At 44.5% G+C, this 6,000-nt stretch overlaps 1 protein-coding gene across 2 annotated transcripts in view; it reads right to left on the bottom strand.

The window, feature by feature from the left end:
• pde4ba (phosphodiesterase 4B, cAMP-specific a) overlaps positions 1–6,000 on the bottom strand; it is a 547,072-nt gene that overhangs the window by 475,202 nt on the left and 65,870 nt on the right. The gene's annotated exons all lie outside the window — the stretch shown is intronic.

The raw sequence follows: 6,000 nt of genomic DNA, 5'->3' as shown, positions 1-6,000 counted from the left end.
GACACCTCCTCCTACCGCCCCCTTGATCATGACCCCACCCCTGAGCATCAAACCATCATCTCCCAAACCATCCACAACCTCATCACCTCAGGTGACCTCCCATCCACGGCCTCCAACCTCATCGTTCCCCAGCCTCGCATTGCCCGCTTCTATCTCCTTCCCAAAATCCACAAACCTGAATGCCCTGGTCGACCCATTGTCTCGCCTGCTCCTGCCCCACCGAACTGATCTCCAACTATCTGGACTCCATCTTCTCCCCCTTGGTCCAGGAACTCCCTACCTATGTCCGTGACACCACCCACGCCCTCCACCTCCTCCAGAACTTCCAATTCCCCAGTCCCCAACACCTCATCTTTACCATGGATGTCCAGTCCCTCTACACCTGCATTCCCCATGCAGATGGCCTTAATGCCCTCCGCTTCTTCCTGTCCGCAGGCCCGACCAGTCCCCCTCCACTGATACCCTCATCCGCTTAGCCGAACTCGTCCTCACACTCAACAACTTCTCTTTCAATTCCTCCCTCTTCCTACAGACAAAGGGGGTGGCCATGGGTACCCGCATGGACCCAAGCTTTGCCTGCCTCTTTGTAGGTTACGTGGAACAATCCCTCTTCCGTACCTACACCGGCCCTAAACCCCACCTCTTCCTCCGTTACATTGATGACTGTATCGGTGCCGCCTCGTGCTCCCACGAGGAGCTCGAACAGTTCATCCACTTCACCAACACCTTCCACCCCAACCTTAAGTTTACCTGGACCATCTCTAACACCTCTCTCCCCTTCCTGGACCTCTCTGTCTCCATATCGGGCAACCACCTAGAAACCGATATTCATTTCAAGCCCACCGACTCCCACAGCTACCTAGAATACTCCTCCTCCCACCCACCTTCCTGCAAAAATGCTATCCCCTATTCTCAATTCCTTCGCCTCCGCCGCATCTGCTCCCAGGATGAGGCATTCCACTCCCGTACATCTCAGTTGTCCTCGTTTTTCAAGGACCGTAACATCCCCCCCTCGGTGGTCGAGAACGCCTTCAACCGTGTCTCCCACATCTCCCGTACCTCATCCCTCACACCCCGTCCACGCAATAACAACCAAAAAAGAATCCCCCTCGTCCTCACGTACCACCCCACCAACCTCCGGATCCAACGCATCATCCTCCGACACTTCCGCCATCTGCAATCCGACCCCACCACCAAAGACATCTTTCCCTCCCCACCCTTATCTGCTTTCCGGAGGGACAACTCTCTCCGTGACTCCCTTGTCCGCTCCACACTCCCCTCCAGCTCCACCACACCCGGCACTTTTCCCTGCAACCGCAGGAAGTGCTACACCTGCCCCCATACCTCCTCCCTCACCCCCATCCCAGGCCCCAAGAAGACTTTCCACATCAAGCAGATGTTCACCTGCACATCTGCCAATGTGGTATACTGCATCCGCTGTACCCGGTGTGGCTTCCTCTACATCGGGGAAACCAAGCGGAGGCTCGGGGACCGCTTTGCAGAACACCTACGCTCGGTTCGCAATAAACAACTGCACCTCCCAGTCGCGAACCATTTCAACTCCCCCTCCCATTCCTCAGACAACATGTCCATCCTGGGCCTCCTGCAGTGCCACAACGATGCCACCCGAAGTTTGCAGGAACAGCAACTCGTATTCCGCTTGGGAACCCTGCAGCCCACTGGTATCAATATGGATTTCACAAGTTTCAAAATCTCCCCTCCCCCTACCGCATCCCAAAACCAGTCCAGCTCGTCCCTGCCTCCCTAACCTGTTCTTCCTCCCACCTATTCCCTCCTCCCACCTCAAGCCGCACCTCCATCTCCTACCGACCAACCTCATCCCGCCCCCTTGACCTGTCCGTCCTCCCTGGACTGACCTATCCCCTTCCTAACTCCCTACCTACACTCACCTTTACTGGCTCCATCCCCGCCTCTTCGACCTGTTTGTTTCCTCTCCACCTCTCCTCTCCTCTATCCCTGTTCTATCCGCCTCCCACTCTCTCCCTATTTATTTCGGAACCCCCTTCCCCTCCCCCTTTTCTGATGAAGGGTCTCGGCCCGAAACGTCAGCCTCTCTGCTCCTATGATGCTGCTTGGCCTGCTGTGTTCATCCAGTCCTGCACCTTGTTGTCACAGTTATTGTGGTGTTAGTTTGCTGAACAATAAGCATTCCATCTCTGAGAACCAATATTCTCCATGCACTCTGAATAGATCTGTTAATACTTTTGCCCAAGCAATGGTCAGAAAATCATGTGGATGTAGAGGCTCTATCCATCCCTGGGGATGATGTGTGTATATATCAAATGTATTTGCAGGTCATTGAATATTCTGATTCATCCTTTGGCAACACACTGATTCATGTATTTGCCATCTTTTGCATTCAATACTCATGTGTCCTTGGCATAACATGGACATATTTTTGTCTCATGCTTATAATAAAGATTTCTTTGCCTTTGAAGATTACTTGTTCATCTCTATCTGGCCAAAATGCATAAATCTCCTTTGATAGTAATTTATTGCAATCTTCATAGTTGCTCATTTTTGGCAGTTGATGATAGCAACTATTTACACAGGCTTTTGCAAAAGTGCAACAAATCAATTTTACAAAGTCTTCAGTTGCTTAGTCTACAGAATCTCCATCTAGATAAGAGAAATATCTTGGGTGTTTGCACACTTCGGTAATCTGCTCAGCATGTCCAACATAGTAATTCTGATGTCTGGTTTATATCTCATTTCTAAAGTAATAAACTTGGAGATCATTGACTCATTGGATTGCAGCACATGTGGTCTGTTCCACCAGTGGGTGTGGCTTGAATCTCAAATTGTGCACAGTTGTATAGTGTGTTGACCCTGGCTCCTAAATTGATTTTATCTTTTAATTTTTTTCAATTTGCCTTTCCAGGACCACTAACGTTAATGGTTACAAAAGCTTCTGAATGGTTATTATTGTTGACGTGTGTGATATGAACAATCTGGAAAGCTTGGTCATCTTCTGAAATTTTTCTTTTGCTGGGCTGACTCTGAACTTCATCAACGCGCTTTCATTTGTCTAACTGCTTAATATTTTCTTCTGTTGTCAGACACAATCCATTTTGAGACATTGAAAGTTCCTCTCCAGAAAGTTACCCTTTGCTGCAGCATCATTTTTTCTTTACAAACTAATCAATAGATTCTAGGGATTGCAGACTGTATGATGTGTTGGAGTTTTTAAATCCTTAAGTTAATTCTGAGTTTGAGCTAGTCTTTGAGAAATTTCCAGATTTTTCTGGAACTTTGTCCGTAGAAAGACTGGATGTATTAATTCTGTAAAGCCCCTCCTTACCAATCGCAGGCAAAATTTTCAAAGCTCTCTTCTTGGATTCTCTATCACTTGATCTGCCAAACAAAAATGCATTTCTTGTTTGAACACCTGTAATTCAGTAAAATGGAAGCTTTCTCTTCCCGAGTTTGCTTGTATCACTCTTTCCCCAACCCACACCCCCTCTTTCGTGCTTCTGTTTTCTCTTTGTTGTTGGCCTTCCTTGATGCCTTTGGCTGTTGCTTTGACAGCTACAACTTTGTCATTTAGGAATGGAAGGTTTTGTTGCAGGATTCAGTCTGTAGGTGATGGTCATGTCAAATACGACGTAGTGCGATGGTATCACCAACGTGAAGAAAGAAAATAGCATAGCAAACTTAGCCAAGGTATGGACATAGGTAATCCTTCTAAATGTAGCAGATCACTTTTACAGCATTATTTCAGCTGTATTTTCTTTTAGGAAAGTTTTGGAGCTATGCCTTTAGGACTATATAACTAATATACACTTTAATTAGAACCACAGATGCTGGAATTTTTTTAAATGAAAGACAGAGAAAATCTGTAGTATATGATATGATTCACACTGCCAGACTGTCAAAGGTTGGAACTATGGACATGATTTTCACTGCTTGGCAACTTCAAGAGAAATGCCAGGAACAATACCAACCATTCTATGTGGCCTTCACTGATCTAACCAAGGCTCTTAACTCAGGTAATCAGGAAGTGCAATGAAAGACCCTGTCAAAGGCCAGCTGCCTAGAAAAATGCAATGTCCTTTATTTCCTCCAAAACAAGACATCGTTGATGGCTTTCACTGACAGTAATATGAGAGAATCGTTTGAGGTCAAGGCAAAAGTCAAGCAGGTGTGTGTCATTACATCTGCCCTTTCTCCATCATCTTCATCTTGTCAAGAACAAGCTTCTCACTGGTGTGGACATTGTCTACAGGAGGAACAGAAAGTTGAAATCCAAGCAGCAAATAATATCAACCTCACTCATGGAACTTTAGTAGGTGGATAACAACATCATCTCCATTCTCTTGGAACAGAATCTTCAAGCCTCGTTTAACACCTTCCCAAAAGTATACCAAGACAAAATGGTCTCAGTCTCAACCTCAAGAAGACTCAAATCCTTCTCAAATCTGTCCCAGGGCAAGTTTCAATCCATTCCTCCATTAAGATCAATGGAGAAATCTGGCAAAAGGTGAAGCATTTCCCCTAGTTGGGAAGCTACCTCTCATCTAAGGCTTAGGCATCTGAAGGTGATACCCTCCGCTGGTTTGCAGTATTGTGATCAATGTCAGCCTGATACTAAGATCCTTGTGTATATGGGAGTCATCCTTCCAATTTTACTAAATGGCTCCAAAACCCAGACTATGTATAGAGACCATCTCAAGGCCCTTGAGATGTACCATCAATGCTGTTTTACAGCTTACATAAAATCTGAATGCGGTTATGCAGAAATTAATGACAAAGTCTTACACAGGCACATATTAAAAATACAAAGAGTATGACCAAACATTTGGTTTCAGGACAGCTAGATAGATATGCACACCTCTTATAGGGCAAGGATAGCTGAAAAGGATTCAAGTTATTATCAAAACTAACTTGGATGGCAATTGGTAAAAGGCCAAATTAAAATATTTGCTTGCAATTTAATTCACAACAACAGAATAAATAGGCAAGTTGGAATTTTGTCTTAAATATATCATGCAAGTTTGGTCAACTGTTTAACAGTTTAAGATGGTTTGAATAAGCAAGATTATTACTTGACGGAATTAAGACGCAACTTTTGTCCATAATAAGATCTTCCCACCTTGCCTGAGCATACATTCATGCCACTATTTGGCATGTCAGAACCATCCTCCTACTAGTACACATGAAACTTTGTTTGCTACATATTTGCAGACGTATTTCCCTTTTGGGATTAACAGAAAATTACTAGAAGAATTAACAGCTGACCAACCACCTGTATGACCTCCCATGAACCCTCCTTCCATGGTTAACAAATCTTGGGGTAAGACTTCGTCCTGGTGCTTCCAAGTCAGAGATCTACCTGCTTAATGAGCCACAAAACTTCCTACATTGAAGTATTATAGGTGAATAACTGAAGACAGGTTAAATTATACCATTTTAAATTTGAGGACAAAGTTGTGATACAGTATTTAAAATAAACTAAACGGGGAACTTATTTGGAGTCTGCGGCAAGAATCATTATCTGATCACCTGGGTGCTGTGAATTTTAGAAACTCAAACTGGATGGAACTTCCACCTGTAGCTGAAAAGTGAATTGGGCAGTTAAGCTTCTATAAGCTTTGCATGGTCTGGAAAGAGAGATCATATCATTTGGAAAGTTTGAAAATAATGAAGGAATTTGATAGAGGGGAAGAGGTGCTTTTTGCTGTCTACTTTTTAGCTCAGTTTGTAATTTTTTTTAAAAAACAGGATAAATTGAAGCCCAGGATCAGGGGTCCAGCACAAAAGAGTGACACCACAGGTAAACCACACTGATTGCTGAGAGTTACTAATGTGACTATTACAGAGTAAAGGCAAGTAGGGGAAATATTTACAGGCTACAAACTAAAAGACTGGTACAGAACTTTAAATATCAAATTAAGAACTAAGTAATTAAAATAGTGATGTGGGCCAGGTTATGTGTTGTAACTGCATGATATGGGAGCTCGAGGACCCCAATGTGGTTCT

The sequence above is a fragment of the Rhincodon typus genome, chromosome 10 (assembly GCF_021869965.1).
Source record: "Rhincodon typus isolate 14 chromosome 10, sRhiTyp1.1, whole genome shotgun sequence".
NCBI classification, from domain to species: Eukaryota; Metazoa; Chordata; class Chondrichthyes; order Orectolobiformes; family Rhincodontidae; genus Rhincodon; species Rhincodon typus.
The sequence above is the reverse complement of the archived record's forward strand: the minus strand, read 5'-3'. Positions and strand labels throughout refer to the sequence as shown.